This window comes from Tauraco erythrolophus, chromosome Z (assembly GCF_009769465.1).
Source record: "Tauraco erythrolophus isolate bTauEry1 chromosome Z, bTauEry1.pri, whole genome shotgun sequence".
NCBI classification, from domain to species: Eukaryota; Metazoa; Chordata; class Aves; order Musophagiformes; family Musophagidae; genus Tauraco; species Tauraco erythrolophus.
Genome location: NC_141496.1, coordinates 54,452,553 through 54,474,176, shown reverse-complemented (window position 1 = coordinate 54,474,176; position 21,624 = coordinate 54,452,553). Strand labels below are relative to the sequence as shown.

Below are 21,624 nucleotides of genomic sequence, written 5' to 3'. Positions count from 1 at the left end.
TTCCAAAACCATTACTTACACCTCATCTGACTGTATCCACTACCACTAAGGGGAACCGAGATTTCAACAGCAAAATAGGCAGAAAGGTGATTTAATTTACAAAAATGTTTAAATTGACTGTATGTTGTGCTACAAATAAACTTTGGAACATTTGAAATGTCCCACTTGTCTCAGACTCTGAGGTTACATCAGAACTTATCAACATATGTGAATATATACGTTTAAGATGACAAAAATGAAGTAGAAAAGAAAAAAAAATTCTGTTTTCTGAAGAGACTGACTACATATGCAGTTTTCATTCCTGGACTTGAGCATTTCTACTGGCAGCTGAAATAGAGGAATGAAAATCCTGGACAAGTGGATTTTTTTATAAGTTGAATACTTTGTGAAACACGCTCCCATGACAAATTTCTCATTATTTTAAAATACATATTTATATATGTTGTATTACAAAATGCCTTATTAATCTTATTAATTGAATACACTGAATATTGGCTTTTTCCTTCTAGGGCACTATGTCAAATAAATCATGTTACATACTCGTTGTTTGCCCGATGGCCATTTCAAAAGCACTTAACTACTGTTAACTAGTGTTATGCAGAGCCCATATAACTACCACAAATTCATAGTTCTGAAAAATGAAAAACTTCATACAAGTAAACCTAGTTTCTGATAGATTTTATCTAGATATAGCCTATATCACAAAGCTGGTGGGTTCAACACCTGAATAAAATTATCCACTTGCTGAATTGCTAAAACTCTAGGAGTAGATGACTTAAATATAAAATACAGTAATTTTGCAACACTTGTGGTCAATAAAGAAGAAAACCTAAACTGGAAGTGCCCATGCAAATTATTATAGTTTGAGAAAACGAGACATGTCCAAGTGCTTGGGCTGCACCTATAGTTAACATTATGCTCAGATCTGGACAACACAGATGCCAACTGAAAACCGTAAAAAACAACTGCTGTGACTCCTGGCTCAGAATAACGAATGTATTAGCAAAGATGCAAATAAAACTCAAGTTATGGGAGACACGATAACTTAGAAATGTCCAGAAAAAAATAAAGTACTATATAATAGGGAAGCACGTTTATGTTCAATAACCAAATTACATTTTTTCCTTTCTCTCTTTTCCCTACTTAATCATCCTTGGTAAGTATTCCAACAGTTTCATTTAACATCCTGCTCCACTGTTAAGTTTCCGTATTCTACCCTGTTTCTGTCCTAAATCCAGAGCAGTCTGCACACTTAGATGTAACTTCAGGAAGAACCAGGTAGATTACTTTCTTACAGAGGGTCATGCCTTGTATCTCAAGATCTTATGTTGTCCTTCCTTCTACACATTAGATACCTAACAGAGAGTCTGCATCCTACCTGGATCTTTAAGGTGTTGCATAAATCACATGTCTTAAAACTATAAGCAAGCATATACTAATGGGAATAAAGTAACAGAACAAAATTAAATTAACAAAAGAAAAAAATCTGTTTTTGTGAATGTCAGAAGAGCTTCATTCCTGACAATGAGGTCTAGAAGTCTGCAAAATCATCTCCCAAAGGTACTGGTGGAAGCCCAATCACTTGGAGGACAGAATTCAGACTGGAAAAACACTGGTGGATGTAGGAAACAATCTTCTACTGGCAGATGGACAGCTGGATGACCTAATAGAATCTAGAGATGGAAAAGACCTATGATTCAGTTTTCCATGACTTTTCAAAGCATTTCACAGATGGTGAAAGTAGGACACAGTGGTTAAGTGACAGGCTTACTGTCACATAGTTGGTTGGGGGCTACGAGTGAAGCTCAGGAACCCAGTGCTATTCATTAAATCAAGCTGTTGCTTTATAAAAAAAAAAGATAATTTATCATCCCAAATAAAACTGCCTTTTTCCTGTCTCTTTAGGATTTAAATGCAGCAATCTGGTTTACAGATGAGGAAGGTAAACTTCGGCAATCCCCACGGTAGAATGTCAAAGGTTAAATTTTTATATGACAATATTGCAAAACTCCCTTAACATTGCAGAATCATGCATAATAATGGAAAAAGAATAACAGTTTGGAATGTGAAGTCATGAATGGGGCTTCACTGAAATGCTTAGTATACAGAACGAGGCCAAGAACCTCAAAGTTAAGGCTTAAACTCTCTAATTTATAAAGCATCTACTTGACTTCTCTTAGCTTTAAGGCAAAACAAGCATTTTTGAATTAGATAGTATTCAGCAGCATCCTGGTTTCGTAAAGGCAGCCATATAAGTCAAGTTATTGGAACAGACAGACCTTTCTTCTGTGTATATTAATGATCAGTACCAGACAGGAAAATAGAAAAATGATATAGTGATATTTTTCCCAGCACAGTCTTCTCAACTTTGAGATCCATGTAGCTCAAGAACTCTTGACTCACAAAAAGAATCTTTCTATTGAATATCTACTATGAAATCTTCTTCCACCAATTATGTTAAGGGATGTTTTAAGTGACTGCCACTTCTGGCATCTTTGGAACTCGACCAGGGATTCCTCCTGCCCTGCTGCTGGAGCCCAGTCCAGTCCATCCAGAGACCTAGAGGTCTCCATCTCAGGTTCACAGAAGTGGCAGTTGCCTTCTCATCAGCAGGTTCAACCAGTACTGAAGCTCAGCTATGCAGCTAAGCTGCCACAGACAAGCCACTGCCTTGACTGTCCCCACATATAATACTCCCAGGACTCACATACGCTTAAGTACAGTCAGACAAGATCTCTTCCTCCTTTTTGTCCGGCCAGGACTGAAGATCACTATTGAGAGCACACCCCCTCCCACCACCTCTAGATTCATGAGCACATGTACATTCATGGATCTCTCAAATACTAGCACAACATACCCCTCTGTTCATCTAATCCCCTCTGCTTGGGTCCAGAGTTCTTTCATCCATCTCATGGGCCTCCTATTTGCTGGCTGGCAGCAAGTCGCCAGCAGGCAGACGCATGCATTGACACTCTTGTCTTACAGCCACCCCACGCTCACAGCTCCCTCCTGAACACCAGCACAGGCTCTCTACCTGATACCCCCGCCTAGGCCCAGCGCCTTCCACTTGCTGATAATCCAACCTGAAGTTTCCTAGTGAATTACACATGCCAAAGAGACACATGTGACGTCAACCCACATTGCAAGGTACGGTGAAAATACAGACACTCTGCCGGCTTCCGTCAGTGGCAGGCACCAGGCACATGAGCTGAAATCTGCCGTCCCAGTCCAGATGCTGCATCGAGAGCCTCACTTGCTTCGCTCATCCCAGTCTCATCCATAGCTGTGCTCAGGACACACACTGTTCCTCTCCTTCCAGCTGTGACCTGTGCTGCTCCTGCCCCTGTGGCTGGAGCTGAGACCCTCACCCGCTCCTGATGCCACGGGCTCAAGGTACCGGCATCCCTGGGCTGACTCCAGTTGCTCTCCCTGTATCCACCCATGCTGATCCTCCCAGCAGCTGGCACCTAGTCCTTACAGTGCTCACACACATAGGATAAAGAGTGAGATTACACAGAGAGTTAAGAAAAGATTTATAAAAAAGATGACAGACGCTGGTGATCAGACAGGGCTTGGTCAGATACTGGCACTGGCTGGGACTGGCCCCTCTAATACCCACTCCCATCTATGTCCCCTCAACACTGTTTAGTAAGTTTCACATAGTCCATAGGTCCCTCCGTAACCCAAATCCTCATGTTCATCTTGTCTCCCCTTCTTATCAGTTACGAAGTCCACGATGGCTTTCCCCAAAGCAATACCGATAGTTTCTTAATGGTCTGTTACTTAGTGACGGGAGACTTTTTGGTCTTTGCCACTGTCTCTGTTATCCCTTGTCCAACAGCTCTGCTCCTCTCTGTGTTTTTGTTCACCCCTTTCCCTTAGTATTGAAAAGGTCCATGACTGGAGGTTCGCAATGAAGAATGCTCTCACCATAGAATCGTAGAACGGTTTGGGTTGTAAGTGACCTCAAAGATCATCTAGTTCCAAACCCCCTGCCATGGGCAGGGACACCCTCCACAAAACCAGGTTGCTACCATCTTCCATGTGCCCTCACAGATTATATCTGCATTTTGAAACCACATTAATGCTTGGTATCGTAACATCCTGTGCCACTAAGTTTCCAAGATTAATGAGGTGCTATGTTCTAAGCGAAGAGGGAATACAAAAGTTAAGAGAAAACCAGGTAAGTACATTATTTTATGAAGTATTTGGTCCACAATAATCACAGATTAGGTAAATGCAGACAAAAGCTCCCTACCAACCAACACACAGACTTTCCTTCTCTCCTTGAAAATAATCTCTGACAGACACTTTAAACAACTTTCAAATATCTTAAAAAAAAAAAAAGCCTTAAAAATAAGGTGTTGAAGTATTGGCTGCCTCTTGAGGGATGATGAAAAACAAGTGTTGGGATCGACATTACCCATAAGGGTAATTGTCATAGGTGATTCCCTTCTGAAGGGAACAGAGGGGCCAATATGTCGACCGGACCCAACCCACAGGGAAGTCTGCTGCCTCCCTGAGGCCCGGGTCAGGGACATCACTAGGAAACTCCCTGGTCTGGTATGGCCCTCTGATTATTATCCATTACTGGTAATGCAGGTCGGTACTGATGAGGTAACAGAGAGAAGTCCAAAGGCCATCAAAAGGGACTTTAGGGCATTGGGGCGATTAGTCCAGGGGTCAGGAGCCCAGGTAGTATTTTCTTCAATCGCTTTAGTGGCAGGAAAGAATATAGAAAGGAACAGAAAAACAGACTTGATTAACAGATGGCTCAGAGGCTGGTGCCACCGATGGAAATTTGGTTTCTTTGATCATGGGCAGGCTTTCGCTGAACCAGGTCTGATGGCACCAGATGGGACTTGCCTTTCTCAGAGGGGAATGAGGGTCTTAGCGCAAAAGCTAGCTGGGCTTATTGACAGGGCTTTAAACTAGATTTGAAGGGGGAGTGAGGGAATATCAAGAATGATAAAGATATGCTCGAAGTACCTGTAGAACAGAAGAAGCAAATTCCAGCCGCTGCAGCCAGGAAGACAGATTTATCTGGGGCCCAACTTAAATGCCTTTATGCCAATGCACGCAGCACGGGGAACAAGCAAGAGGAGTCAGAAGTGTGTGCGCGCCTGTTGGGATATGATCTTATTGGCATCACGGAGACGTGGTGGGATGAATCCTATGACTGGAGTGTCAGAATAGAAGGGTACAGGCTCTTTAGGAAGGATAGGCAGGGGAGAAGAGGAGGAGGAGTTGCCCTCTATGTCAAGGACCAGCTAGAGTGCATGGAGCTGCACCTGGGGACGAATGAGGTCCCGACTCAGAGCTTATGGGTTAGGATTAAAGGGAGAGAAGGGACAGAGGATGTAGTAGTAGGGGTCTGCTACAGACCACCTGACCAGGAGGACTGGGTGGATGAGGCCCTCTACAGACAGATAGGAGCTGCCTCACGTTCACGAGCCCTGGTCCTCATGGGGGACTTCAACCACCCTGGTATCTGTTGGAAGGACAACACAGCAAGGCACAGGCAATCCAGGAGGTTCCTGGAATGCATGGATGATAACTTCCTTCTCCAAGTGCTAGAGGAACCAACGAGGAGAGGTGATACGCTGGACCTTGTTCTCACTAACAGTGAAGGGCTGGTGGGGAACGTGACGCCCAAGGACAGCCTTGGCTGCAGCGATCATGAAATGGTAGAATTCAAGATACTTAGAGAAGCAAGGAGGGTGCATAGCAGGCTCACTACTCTGGATTTCAGGAAAGCAGACTTTGGCCTCTTCAAGGATCTCCTTGTTAGAGTACAATGGGATGAGGCCCTGGAGGGAAGAGGGGCACAAGAAAGCTGGTTAATATTCAAGGATCACCTCCTCCAAGCTCAGAAGCGGTGCATCCCAACAAACAGAAAGTCAGGTAGGAACACCAGGAGGCCTGCATGGATGAATAAGGAGCTCCTGGACCAACTCAGGCACAAAAAGAAAGCCTATAGGGGGTGGAAGCAAGGACAGGTAGCCTGGGAAGAATACAGAGCAATTGTCCGAGTAACCAGAGATCAGGTTAGGAAAGCCAAAGCCCTGAGAGAGTTAAATCTGGCCAGGGACATCAAGGGCAACAAGAAAGGCTTCTATAGATATGGCAGTGATAAAAAGAGATCTAGAGAAAATGCAGGCCCTCTCCAGAAGGAAACGGGGGACCTGGCCACCCAGGATATGGAGAAGGCTGAGGTTCTCAATGACTTGTTTGCCTCAGTCTTCACTGGCAAGAGCTTCAGTTGCACAGCCCAAGTCACAGAAGGCAAAGGCAGGAACCGGGAGAATAAAGAACCGCCCACTGCAGGAGAAGATCAGGTTCGAGACCATCTAAAGAACCTGAAGGTGGACAAGTCCATGGGACCTGATGAGGTGCATCCACGGGTCCTGAGGGAACTGGCAGATGAAGTTGCTAAGCCACTATCCATCATATTTCAGAAGTCGTGGCAATCTGGTGAAGTTCCCAATGACTAGAAAAAGGGAAACATAGCCCCCATTTTTAAAAAGGGAAAAAAAAGAAGACCCAGGGAACTACAGGCCAGTCAGTCTCACCTCTGTGCCTGGCAAGATCATGGAGCAGATTCTCCTGGCGACTATGCTAAGGCACACAGAAAACAAGGAGGTGACTGGTGACAGCCAACATGGCTTCACGAAGCGCAAATCCTTTCTGACTAATTTGGTGGCCTTCTATGATGAGGTTACAGCATTGATGGATAGGGGAAGAGCAACTGATATTGTCTACCTGGACTTATCCAAAGCATTTGATACTGTCCCACACGACATCCTTATCTCTAAACTGGAAAGACGTGGTTTTGATGGATGGACCACTTGGTGGATAAGGAATTGGCTGGATGGTCACACTCAAAGAGTTGTGGTCAATGGTTCAATGTCCACGTGGAGGCCAGTGACGAGTGGTGTTACTCAGGGGTCGGTACTGGGACCAGTGCTATTTAACATCTTTGTCAGTGACATGGACAGTGGGATTGAGTGCACCCTCGGCAAGTCTGCAGATGACACCAAGTTGTGTGGTGTTGTGGATACGCTGGAGGGAAGGGATGCCATCCAGAGGGACCTTGACAGGCTGGAGAGATAGGCCTGTGAGAACCTAATGAAGTTCAACAAGGCCAAGTGCAAGGTCCTGCACATGGGTTGGGGCAATCCCATGCACAAGTACAGGCTGGGCAAAGAATGGATTGAGAGCAGCCCTGAGCAAAAGGACTTGGGAGTGCTGGTGGATGAGAAGCTCAACATGAGCCGGCAATGTGCGCTGGCAGCCCAGAAAGCCAACTGTGTCCTGGGCTGTATCAAAAGGAGCTTGGCCAGCAGGTCGAGGGAAGTGATTCTGCCCCTCTACTCAGCTCTCGTGAGACCCCACCTGGAATACTGTGTTCAGCTCTCGTTGGAGTCCCCAACACAAGAAGGACATGGAGCTACTGGAACGAGTCCAGAGGAGGGCCACGAAGATGATGAGAAGGCTGTAGCATCTCTGCTATGAAGACAGGCTGAGAGAGTTGGGGCTGTTCAGCCTGCAGAAGAGAAGGCTGCGGGGTGATCTTATAGTAGCTTTCCAGTACTTAAAGGGGGCCTACAGGAAAGCTAGAGAGGGACTTTTTACAAGAGCGTGTAGTGATAGGACAAGGGGCAATGGATTTAAACTGAAAGAGGGCAGATTTAGGTTAGATATAAGAAAGAAATTCTTTACATTGAGGGTGGTGAGGCACTGGAACAGGTTGCCCAGAGGAGTTGTGGATGCCCCATCCCTGGAGGTGTTCAAGGTCAGGTTGGATGAGGCTTTGGGCAACCTGGTGTAGTGGAGGATTTCCTTGCCCATGGCGGGGGGGTTGGAACTAGATGATCTTTGAGGTCTCTTCCAACCCTAACCATTCTATTATTCTATGATCTCTCCTTCATGCTGACCATTGCTTTCTCCTGTGGGAAAGAGACTACAATTACAACAGGAGCTACTGACCTTCAGATACCAGCACTGATGGCACCAGAGCCCTAGCTTGCAAACGCTGTCACACTGACGGGTAATGGGGAGTAAGAAACAAGGGGAACAGATTGTTTTGTTTTAATTACAGACCACATCCCCCTCTCAACTTCTGTCACGAAACCCTTAAAGAGACAAGGACGTGAGCAAGGGAAGACTCTCTGCAGGCTGATGTACACAGCAATGCACAAGTGTAGCTCTCTATGTCCTGGTGCCTGAGCTGATCCAACAACTGCCACAAGAGCACCGAAGTGAGACTGGAAGGAGGTGACAAAGGCAATGGAGCAGGAGCAGAAGGACCAGCCTGACTCTCAGTTGAGAATTGCACAATTTTTCAACATTTTTCACAGTATGGGGATTGAGGCCCCTCCAGACCTTTGCCGATTGAGCAGTTGCTCTGTGCTGCAGTAGGGGGATGTCAGGCCATTGGACCTCGTTACAGCTGCAGGCAGATGACTAGACCTTGGCCTGAGATTAAGCTGAATAAAGAGGATGTGAAAAACTACTGGACATGACAGAAGAAAACTGCTGGATTTGACAGATAGTGCAGGAATCACAGAATCACAGAATGTTAAGGACTGGAAGGGACCTCAAAGGATCATCTAGTCCAATCCCCCTGCCGGAGCAGGACCACCTAGATCAGATCACACAAAAACGCGTCCAGGCAGGTTTTGAACATCTCCAGAGAAGGAGACTCCACAACCTCTCTGGGCAGCCTGTTCCAGTGTTCTGTTACCCTTACTGTAAGTGGTTGGATTTCACAGATCATTGAGAGAGAGTTACGTGAAAAACAAGACAAGCTCCATGGAAAGCTGAACAGGAGTATGGGGCAGCTTTTGCAGGGGATATCTTGCAAGGTTGATGGTACCGAGGTAACTGTACCGGTAACAGCACACAAAGCCTATGAAGTCACACTGAGATACCAAATTTGGGGAAAAAGTAACTATGAGTGGGCAAAGACTTGCCTGCGCTGGGGCACAGGAAGGGATATGGTGGCATGCAGTGGGGTAGCTGTGGGGCAGCTGTGCAGCTCTGCTGAAGCCAGTCCCAAAGGCAGAGAGCTCACCTCACTACTTACAGAAACTTAGAACAGCAAAGGCTGCTGGTTTTGGTGCTTTTTTCCCTTCCCGCCCTCACCCCATGATGAACTTATTCAAATAAATCATAACTATCTTACACAGAAAGGCAAGACTATGTTGAACAGAAGCATGTCAATCATAATGGCATCTGAAATCATGCCAACATTTATCATGGTTGCTCAAATGACACTTCATCCAGGTGCTATTGAGGAAGATAGTTTCTAACTTAACAGGCATGGAAATGTAATTTATTGAATAGCCTTTGGAAGACAGGAAAGACACAAAAAACCTGTCGGACGAAGCTTTGACACATCTCAGAAACGCAAGATTATTCACATAAAACGTATTCCCAGCTATGCTGTCTAAGGCAGTTTTAGATGACTCAGGAAAAAAAAGTTTGCCAGTAGTGGCCTGTGAAAGCAATTTAGGAGTCCTCACACTATAAAAAACCACCCAATTTTCATTTTGTTTTGACTAGTACTTTCCTTTTACTTTTATCATGCAATTAATTAATTTTCCTCATTATTTTTTCACATTTTCTTAGATGTTCAAGTCTTAAGCCTTTCCTTAAGAAATCACTCTATATACACCACCTTTATAAGATGATTTTTGTTTGTCTCAAAATAGAGTAATTTCTACACAACATAAGTAATAGAATCAGGTTATATACAAGTAGACAACAGAATGTTCATAACAAAAATCAAATATTTCTGGTGAAATCAAACTACAACTGTAGTTTGTTACCCATTACTGCACTTACATCTTTTAAACATTACCACAATTTTTACCCTTGCACAGGTGTTTGAGAATGCCTTCTCAGTGTTTCTTATATTTTCCCACAGCATTCAGTCTCATTTTGCAGTTTCCCGTCATTTTGCTAGGATCCTTAGTGAGTAAAAAGATAGGAAAAAACCCTAAACCTCATTTCATAACAGATCTTTTCTCTATAATTTAGTAACTGCATGGCTTCCTGTCATAACCAATTTGATCCCTTACAGCTGTAAAAGTTCAGTACTTTAGTCATTCAGAGCAAAAGTAGTCTTTGACTCTTAGTGTAAATACTACCATTGAGAAAGTACACAAAAACGGGATCATGAACTTACATGCAGGATATCTTCAAAGTAGTGAAATAAATCAGCCAAGGTTCACCTTGAAGTTTATATGCTTTTCAAAGAGAAACTAAATCCATGATAAGAGTACAAGTTTGTTTCAGCTACAAAGGCCTATTTTCAAGAAATGTAGGCCACTTTTCTCCCCTAACAGTTTACAAATCTGAATCGTCAGAAACTGTGACCCAAATATATATATATATATATATATATATATATATACACACATGCATACATGAAAATTTCTATAGATGTCTCATTAGTGGGCCACCATAACAAACTAAATGGCACTCTATGTAAAAAAAAATCCCAAATTCATCCCCCAGGCCATATTGCCAAAGCCCCAATTTTACCAGATGTGAAGTCAAGATGAATAGTATTGCCTAGAGGGGAATTTGGATAAAATAAACAGAGCAGTAGGAAAGAAAATTTAAACTGGTAAGTAAAAACTGACGTTGTCTAGTTAAGTGTGGCTTAAGCTTATTAGTAAGTTTATTAAATATATCAGTGCTACACTGAGATATCAATTCTTACAAAATCACTAGGTAATTTTACCAACAGACAAAACTAAACTTAATTTCAAGTAGCTGGCTGCCTTCCTGCCAGTACTTACAAACTATTATCAATTCATCTCTCGAGCTTCCTTTTGAGTAATTAAATGTTCCGAACTTCATCTATCACAGAAAGAAAATCTGTCTGTATGTAACCTCTGAAAGTCTTTTCTGCATTTGCTTTCATTTTTTAACTGAATTTTTTAAAATATAAATAAAATCGGATGCAGTATCTGTCTCGCTAATATCATATCAAAGAAGAGCACTCTCATTCTAGAAAAAGAGTCTGTAGCCTTCCTTACTCCTGGAAATTTAATCTTCTGTTTGGCTTTACTTTTTTCCTCAATGGAATCCAGGCAATCCAGGTCACTCTCAATTTTTATCCATCACCTTTAAATTACACAGAATCCTTCCAGAGTGGTCTACTGATTTGTCTCAAATTTCCCTAACTGTAAGCTGATATTAAGTAAACACAGAACACTGTATTTGCTACTTGTTTGTGACTGCACCTTCTGCAATAAAGCTTTTGACACCTAAAGACTCAGACTTCCGTTTTAATGATTTCCTGCTTCGTTGACTGTGACAAGCAATCCTGAAAACCCATTTATCTCTTCTGGCCAAATGACACGAGAACGCCCAAATGATGAAACTGCACCCTTTATTTCAGTTGTTGCTAAGAACTAGATTGGATAAGTTAAAATGTTTCCTTCCTAATTAACAAAAATATAAGCTGATACATTAATTTAAATGAATATAGTAGCGGTATTTTGATACTAAGAATTCTGTTGCTAGCAGCCCTGAGAAACCTCCACTCTTTGCACCCATATATTTCTACTAAAAATACAGCACAATCTGAAAGCATGGCAAGTGAAAACTAATGTTTTTTTTCATCAGGAATTCAATCCATCATTTCGGCATTTTAATTCTAAAAAGACCTGCCATTACCTTCTGTTGCAACAGACTGCAAACAGAGGCTTTACATAATACTTCACATCAGTGGATGTGAAAGCGTGAGTTGCACCACCATTACCAAGAGTTTCAAATTACTGCTGAGGAAGACTGAGGTTTTCAACCCACAGGTGACAATCCTGTGATGGCTGGTTAACAGTCTCAATAGAGGCAGAGTGATTCACAGGGAGCCTAGGATGGTGCTTTTAGGGCCATCCCTGACACAGGTCTGAATTTGACTGATGCCCAGAAAACCTCCCCCAGTTTACAGAATCCTGCCATACTACACAGAGAAGGGCCTTGCTATGCCTCCCTCAAGCCACACTCGGTTCATGCCAGATTTAAATGAAATGCAAGTAGAAGCACTTATTTGTAATACTCGAAACAGACATAGAAACATTTATAAAATGCTTAGGTAAAGAAATGAAAGACAAGATATGCTTCATCTACTCACACTAAGGTTAAAGATCTCTCCGCCTTACTCAGGTTGGCTCACCATTCTTCCTGGAAAGGTGACGCTCAGGACTGTCAACGTGTGTGCATATTTATGCCACAGCATGCATCCTTCAGACAGAAAAAGCAAGGGAGTCTATTTGGGAGCTACTGTCTTGGTTTCTTTGGTGACTCACTGGCACCTCACTGGCACAAACTCTTGCTTTTTCAATTACAGATGGACATAAAATCTAAGTGGTGCAAACACATAAACCTTATAAAAATACACAGCACTCTATAGGTTGCTAACAGAGACCATAAAAGACAGTAATTAACCAATGTAGGGCGAATGTGTTTGGGAAGATGGATTCTCAATCTTGTCATGTAGTATAATAAAATACACTGACAAAGTAAAGACTGCGTATTGAAGCATAAGTGCACTCAAAATTAATAGAAACAAGACAAACAAATCAGTATATTACTAATGCCTTCTGTTTCTTAAGTGAAAATGACATGTCACATTACAATGGGGGTAGGAATGTCTTTCCAATTAGCAATGCTCTGCCCGTTGTGGGAACTTCTCACTATTAAACTGTTTTCATACTATCAGCCTTCAAAATGTTTACTAATAATGTTTGAATAAATACTATTTCAGAAGTTTGCACATTTTCAGGAATGATATCTTCTTTTAATAAATGACTTCAAGAAGTTAAATTTTTGCTAAGCTTACAGCCAATGTAGTAAGTCTGATAAAAGTTCAAAGTGTGCAGATATACAGATTTAGCTTTCCATAGAAGTAAAGTTTTACCGTAAATACTTGTGTCATAAAGAACAGACAACTACACGAAAGCAAAACCACAACAAAAAAAGATTCCATAGATCTTTTTTTGTTCCACCAGTCTAGCCAACGAAGCTTTTCCCTGCAACCTGACTGGATGACTTGATTCTATATCATCACATAACGAAACCAGAGGTTTTATCCAGTAGAAATGAAGCCATTTTCTCTCTAATTGCAGACAAATTAAGTGAGTTATAATTTAAATACACTCCCCTGTGTTGTTAGGGTTTAAGGTTATGTCCTACAGTAATTACAGTATTTTTCACTTATCAAATATCTAGATTCTGTATTACAAAGACAAAGGAAAGCATAAAAAGAAAGGGTTCTACAGTTGCTAATTTTCTTAAAGTATATGCTAAAGAAAATGTCATGTATTTTTGAATGACTTTGCATGTTCCATTGATTGCCTTACATTTTCAAAAGCCTTATAGAATTTAATGTTCTGGTCTTTTATCTTAATATATGAGTTCTCAAAATAAAAAATACTCTTCCTCAAAATAATTAATTTTCAGCCTTGTTGAATTAATAACGAAGTGGGCAGGAATATCACAGAATAGATTCAGAAAAAATAGTAAAACTGAATTCTCATTTTAAAATAAGAAAACCAAAGAAGTCACTACAGGAAATTATCAGAATAGAACTTCTCAAAAAACAGAAAGCTGTACAATCATCTCAATTTTAAATGAGTATGTGGCATTTGATTTCGATGGGAATTAACTATTACCAACCTGTTAAAAAAAAGGCACTCTAAAATTACAGTTAATCATTGGGAACACAAGAATGTATTTCAAGTGGAATTTGTCTAGCAATTGTTCTTTTTGTAAACTACACTGGTGTCAGGTTTTTGCTGGCACCAATTTTAAACATTACTAAATGTCTACAGTATTGCTGTCTCAGTTTAGATCCAAGTGAAATTCAATGTCAACCTGTGAGTTTTCATCTACTCCGTTTCACACTCCAAAAATTTATAGTTTTCTGTTTTAATTGTTCTCCGGAAAATTCAAGTTATTAAAATACTTAGCAAACAAAACTACATAATATTCCTATAAACATAGTTTTTTTCCAAATGGTTATATTCCTCTAGCTAAATACCCTTATGCTGCTACACTGTACAAACTCTCTTAAAAGCAGAGCACACAGCTGAGGCAAAGACTACTTATTCATATAGTTTAATAACAAAACAAAATGAAAAAACAACTCCCTAAAGCAAGAGTTAACATGGCTAGTTTGTTTAAGCTGTTGTAAAATACCCAAACTTTATTTGGCAAGTATAGGCTGCTCTTTTCTGCCACGTTTATAAACTAATTTAATATTTCAAGAGGTATGCAAGTCAAATGCCAGCAATTACATCAGTCTACTGAGATGAACACTGTGAACTTGGCACTTTATTTAGTCAATTAGATTAAACGAGTTGTTTAATTTTGGAGGTTCCCATCTGATTCAGTAGCCACATTCAGGGAGCAACAGTCACTCTTTTTACCATAGAATACAAAAAAAAGTTAGCAAGTCTGTAATTGTGAAAATTTCAGAAGTAGAGGGTATTATGAAAGTAAACTACAATTACAAGCATGCAAAAGAAAAGTCACAAAAAAGCAAAAAAAAACAAGCTCACTGGATTATTCACTACAGCAAGCATGATTATGCCAAAAGTATTGTTACTTGAATATTCTTTTTTCTTCAAACATCTTTGGTTCTGAGTATCAGTGTCCACTTGCACTGGTACAATCTGTTATTTCACTCTGTACTGGCAATTTGTTCCACGCTGCTTTTCTAATATTAAAATAACAACCACATGCAATTTCAGGGTTAACATATTTCCAAGCAGTCCTGCGTTGGCTGGAACTATCTTTGGTTTTGAATTGCTATCCCCGGTATTCACAACGGTTGCCAGTATCGCTGGTTGCCAGATGAACTGTTTTTGTAAAAATTAAAGAAAAACAGCGTTACCTGCCAGAAGGGGACGCTACACACAACTAGCAGAACATCACCTCTTTCTCAGTTCAGCCTTTTTCCTCCCACCAAGAGCTGGAGTCAGCAAGACTGCCACCAAAGCAGCCAGGAAAAGGATGTGCTATACTCTCACAGTGTTCCCAACGAAGACAGTGACTGACAAATGGGTGCAATCCAGCCAATAATCCCCACTCGCTAGATTCTAGTTTGAAATAGATACAGAAACAGAAACGAATAATAAAGACAGAAGAACCAGATAGATGCACAAACAGGCAGAAGAGCGGGAGTACACAGAGCCATATACACAGCCCCTTTGACTGCTTCCAGAAGGCATAAAAGAGTTCAAAGATTAGACACAATGGCGAAACTACGTACTAGGAAAGGGAAGAGAAAAAGGAAATTCTATCTCCAGGAAAAGTACTCCTCTTCCAATCTTTTCTTAAAGTGCTATGGGGAAGAAAATAAATTACTTCTTGTCCTTTCCTACAGATCTTGAAACTTGATCAAGACAAACCTGCTACCTCATTTGCCCAAGTCGAGAGGTAAAGGTGGAAAGACGAGATCTGGCAACAGAATATGAAAAAATTATTTTTTTTTTTTTTTTTTTTTCAGTATTTGCAGATCTCCTGAGCAAAATATTGGTATATAAAAGTGCAAAAGAAATATCCAGGACAAATACATGAATTGCGTAAACCTCCAACATCAGTAGTTCACCTTGCATCCTGGGAAATCCTATTTCAGTTTTGCTACACCTTCTGTAGATGCTATGCCATATCTCTGCTAATCCTTGACACTTTTCTTTATACTTTTTCTAGAGTTTGGTTGTTGTTTTTTTTTTTAAAGACACTAAGATAACTTACACAGTATACATGAAACAATTGATTTAAGCAGGAACAGACTGTCTTTTGTCTGAAGGCAGCAAATAGCAACATAGCATTTTCACATAGGTATCCACGGTAACTCCAATATCCACCTCCTCACTGGTAACAGTAAGAAAATGAACCACTGGAAATGTAATTCTCACCATCATCTCATGCATTAATTTGTATTCATCACTATTGAACTTCTTTAGTAATTTTATTGCACAGTTAGTTTCGTAACAGTATTCTGCAATGTCTTAGTGTTAGTATATTCACTATCCTGAAATTTTGGATCATCAAGCTCTGTCATTCATTCTCTTTTTCTGAATCATTTCCAGCACTATCTTCACAGAACTCCATTGTCAGCTTTCCAACACTATGAAAGCTAACCATCTATCACTCTTTTCCACTTATACTGTTTAACTCTGCGACTAAAAGAAGAAAACTCGTATCATGATCAGCTTCTTTAAAAAGATAAAAAAAAAAAACAGGACAAAACCAAACCACAAAAAAAAATAAAAATCACGAGGCTTTGGTGAAAGCTGGATGGCTTTTTTTGAAATTTAGAACAATACACAGACTCAATCAGCAACATCCACTGCATATATTTATTCCTTCAAAGAACTCCCACCGATTTGCAAGGCATGACTTTCATCTCCTAAAGGTACAATTATTCTGCCTCATCCTATTCATCCATGTGTTCACTAAATCCATTCTTTAGTGAAAGTGCCAATGAGTCTGTCCAGCACTGAAGTCATATTTACATTAGTATTACATTTCCAGAACAGACTATATATTTTTTTTTTTTTTTTGCAAGCAGGAGGCAACCGTTGGGGAAGTAAGACTTTACACACAAAAGCATCAATTGGAATAATGAGTCATAGCAGCTGCAGTCACCATTCTGAATTAATTAGTTTCTAAGTGACTATAAAGATATTTACAGTAGGTCTCCAATTTCTTTTTTTTTTTTTCCTCCATGCTACAACCCCTTCAATTAGATGAAATAAGAATAAAACCTTTACTACAATATTTGAGAATAGTTTCTTTTATAGCTGTGAAGAACAAAAGACCTAATTTCTGTGGGAAATTTCTTCAGAAGAGTCCCAAAAAGAACAGTTGATTAAGGACATTGAGATGGTTTAATATTGATCCACCATACTAAGCAGATTCATTATTTACTGGAGATATTCTTCTTAGCTTATCCAGAACAAATTAAATACAAAGATCAGCTAGTACAGAGCAAGAAATTAACCAGAACTGCCTCAGAGATGTCACAAGGACCATCTTATCTGGCAGCTATTAGTATACCTCAGCATAGTATGGTCAACATCTAAAGAAAAGGTATGCAGTGCTTACAGAAACATTCTTTTCCATTTCAGGTTCAGATAAATTATAAAAAAGGTTAATGAAGAGGCCTAAGTTGGTCCGCTAAACTGAAATATATGTTGGGATGATGAAAGAAGTAAACAACAAAAAAGTATCTATTTGGAATATGCATAAATATTTTCAAAATGAGCGCAGAAACATGCTGACACTTCTGTCATTATTTTGAATAATAATAACAACAAGCGTTTTTGTTTGCTGTCACTGCTCAGTTTTCAAATAAATTAAAGCATATGGGTTGCATTAATTTGTTTTTTGTACTACTGCAAAGGTTGCCTCTTTATTAAAATAAACAATAAAAATACTTATGCAGAATTCAGAAAGGAGATGAAGTTTCATCTGCAAGCCATATTTTTTAAAAAGTGAAAATAGCTTATTTTGCATCCTTACAAAAAAATAAGATAGTAAAATTCTTACACAAGACTCAAGAGGAAAAAGCTTCATCTGCAAGCCATATTTTTAAGATAGTTGACAACCTTTACTTAGAACCCACTTTAATATTTTCCTGAAGTTGTCTCAAATCCAACAAAAAGCTGCCTTTGTGATCTGTTTTCACTTTGTAACTAAGAGTCTAGTGCATAAGAAAAAAAGCACATAACTGCTTCTATTTAAGTATCTTGTCAATGATGAAGTCTTGAAAACGAAGCTGGTGATATTTTTACTGACTTTTATATTTAAGAAATGCAGCCCATCCTTTTTAATGCAATCCAAAGCAGTATTTGTGTAAAAAAAAAATTACTTATGTTATCATAATGAAACAAAACAGTAGTAATGGCTGTCAGTTGCTTTCTCATTCCAAATTACAATCGTAGAGCACAAGATTCCCCCCCTCCATTTTTCTCTCAGTTTTCCTTACAATTCTAAGTCTTCTTTTATACTTGCCATCTAGAAAAAAACGTATCATATTCTACAGGTTTCTCATGCTGAGATTGTTAAGCTTGCTCTCTTAAGATATTTTGACCCTGCAAGAGGAGCAAACAGGAGATTGACTTGGGAAAACCGTTATATTAAATACGGGGTTTCTTATTTTTGCATAAACGTGAATGGAAGCAATGTATCAGTGAAAATAATATGAAATGCTATTATGAAGATTAAGAGGAGAACTGAACTTGGTCAGTGAATATACCAACCTGTCTTCTCACTGTTTTAAGAATGGTGTCAGAAAAAGGTGGTAGGTAGGAATATTAAAGGAAAACGGGCATGCTGAGGAGACACGGTTATGTCGTCTCCTGACAAGGTGTTCCTTCCTTCTTATTAATCAAGAATGTAAAGAGCCAGGCCTTAGACCTCATAAACATTGAGAAAGACATCCCAACAGTCATTCAGGTCATCACTTCTGTATGCTTTTACTCCACCTCAGCTTTGAAGACCAAAACATTTCTGTTTTGATTAAAAAAGGTCATCATCATTCACTTCTAAGGATAAGCACATGTACATACTGGTAGACAGACTACGTGAAATTTCCATGAAGTAAATTCCATTAGGAAGCAACATCCTTACTGTCTTGACTGTCAAGCACTTACATACACCAGTATTTGCTTCAGAAATAATTTATATTTGTTCAGACTCTCTTATTTTTCTCTGGAAGTGTAACACTGTCTTTGTCTTTGCTCATTATTTCTCTGTTAATGTAATGTTTTTAATTTCAGAAAGAGAAGGAAAGATTTTTCAAGCACGAATTAGTTCAGTATCAAAAAGTCATAATACTTTTGAAACAAAACACTCATGAATTACTGAGGAATTATCTCCTACAAGGATATCACAGAAAAGGAATTCCATAGAATTTCATAATCAGAAAAAAGTAAAAGGCATCAGTGAGCACATCAAATCACCTATCATGATAGTCTTGACAGACGCGCTGGAGAGAGAGCATATTATAAAAGTGAAAGGGACAAAACCCTGACCTTGAAGTTACAACAACCCTTTTTCCCTTCTAATCCAATGGTCAAGATGCTTCACTATTCATATGCAAAGGATGATAAAACGCCACGCCGCAACTAATTAAATACAGAAATATCTGTTGCTTTCTTCTCCACCTCCAGTCATGAGACATCGATCATCATACAACTATCGTTGCCATTTTTGCATGGAAAATGTACTAAGGGCCACTTGTTTACCTCTTCTCTGAAACAGGTCTATTTACTGGTAGTATCAGTTCAATAACACAAACTAGCACTGAACAGAATATCCATAAGTTTATCAGTTCCAACAGTATTGAATTCCACTGTCCAGACAAGTAGAGGTATGGTACTGCTCCACATAGTATCTTCTCAAGCACTTGATCTAGCTGTCTGTATTCAATACTGTTTATGATGCTCTTCCACACATTCTTTGGAAGGTAAATCCACAGAATAGCACAGTTATTCATGTATATCAAAACCTAGACATGCACCTCTATTGACATATTCCCAAAACTATTTCTTAAAAAGGAAAAATAACGACTGACCGAATTAGATTATTTTCACTCTAACTACTGCCCTCTACAACTACCTGAAAGGGGGTTGTATCAAGGTGGGTGCCTGTCTCTTCTCCCAGCAGCAAGTGACAGGACAAGAGGAAATGGCCACAAGTTGCACCAGGGGAGGTTTAGATTGGCTACTAGGAAAAATTTCTTCACCAAAAGGTTGTCAAGCACTGAAACAGGCTGCCCAGGGAAGTGGCTGAGTCACCATCCCTGGAGGTATTTAAAAGACATGTAGACATGGTGCTTAGGGACACAGTTTATCATGAAGTTGGCAGTGTTAGGTTTACTGTTAGACTCAATGATCTTTTGGGTCTTTTCCAACCTAAACGATTCTATTATGTTTCTGATCAGGCAGTGTATCGCAGATATAACAATATTGCCCATGTCGGTCTGTCTGGTAATGCTGACCCTTGTGCTCTTAACTGGTTCATTATCCATCCCAAGGGCAATTTTCTCTTTCTTGTCTTCTGGGCCCTAGTTTGGCTATAAGGAGATTACAGGAAATTGTTGTCACAGCCTTTGCTAAAGTCAATATACAACATTTGCTGCTTCCTTCTTGTCCACGTAGACAGTCATCTCATCACAGAAGGTAATCAGGTCAGTCAGGCACAATTCACCCTTTGTAAATCCATTCTGGCTGTTCCCAGTCATTTTCCTGATCTTGTTCCTGGAAGTAGGTTCCAGAAATACTTGCTCCATAACCTTCCCAGAGATTATGTTGAGACTGATCAGACTGTATCTGCTCAGATCCTCCTTCTTGAAGTTACGCATGATGTTTGCCTTTTTCAATTACTCTGACCTTTCAAAAATGATGAAATCAGCCTCATCATAACACCAGTCAGCTCCTTCTGCAGTCCAAGTATAAGATATCTCGTCCTATGGACTTGAATTATGCATTCCTTAATGGCATAGTTTTCTGCTGTAGGTAACACTGCACTCCCACAGATTCTGCTTGTGGGCTCTCTAAACTCAGAAGCGAAAGGGCAGAACTGAGCAGTAAAAACCAAGAGGAAAAAAGCACTGAATACCTCACCCTTTTCCATATTCTCTCACTGAGCTGTGGACTTTTACTTCCCTTCAGCTTTACTTTTGCTCCCCATGTACTTAGAGAAGCCATTCCTGCAGACCTCCGCATTCCTCACTAGTTGGAAATCCATCTGAGTTTTGTGTTTTCTAATGCTACTCGTGTGCGTTCAGGCAGTGTCCCTACATTCTTCCCAGGTAGTCTGCTCTTGCTTTCACCTTCGGTGGACTTCCTTTTTGTGTTTGGGCTCAGGAACACACTGTTTATCCATGCCATCTTCTTCTGTGCTACATTAGGTGCTCTTTACATTGTGTTTCCTACTTGGAAGAGCAGTCTATTTCAGCCCTGACAGAATCTGAGGTATCTGTTAAATGACTATTCAGAGATTGTAAAAGAAAGATAATCTGCCTTACTAGGGCATACATTACCTAGACAAGCCACATAATGCCACTGACAAAGTAGAATGTGCTGTTGAGAACAAAAGCAGTAAAATCCAGTGTTTCCTAAAAGTGCCTGTCTTCTTGCATATGCACACATGAGCAATGCGCACGTGAATCTATCCACCACTGAAGCACCAAGTTTCCTGCATTACTGAAGAGAAACGCATCATGCATGGATAACAAGTCAGACATTTGCCAAAGCAAGGATCTGCATTGCTCCATTGACAGAAGGCTGAATGTCTGAGTTCTGCCCCTTCCTCCTTCCCTGAAATCGTCTATAAGTGACATCTGGCCCACACCATTGTGAAAGCTGGACCATCTCTGCCTGTGTCTTCTGCTGAGAAGCATCAAGGACCCTACCTAAGCTGATAACACTAGAGTCTAAGAGCTTTCCATTACTCTTTCAAAGACCTTTGAAGGTTAAAGATTCTATAACATTAATACAAAAGTCTGCTATCTATTACAAAAGAAAATATGCAAAACAGTTGGATACATATGCTAGGAAGAAAAAAGAAAAACTGCAGAAAAGTGCATTA

General features: G+C 40.2%; 1 protein-coding gene across 1 annotated transcript in view; it reads right to left on the bottom strand.

Annotated features, from left to right (window-relative positions):
* SRFBP1 (serum response factor binding protein 1) overlaps positions 1 to 21,624 on the bottom strand; it is an 85,077-nt gene that overhangs the window by 24,582 nt on the left and 38,871 nt on the right. The window lies entirely within an intron of this gene.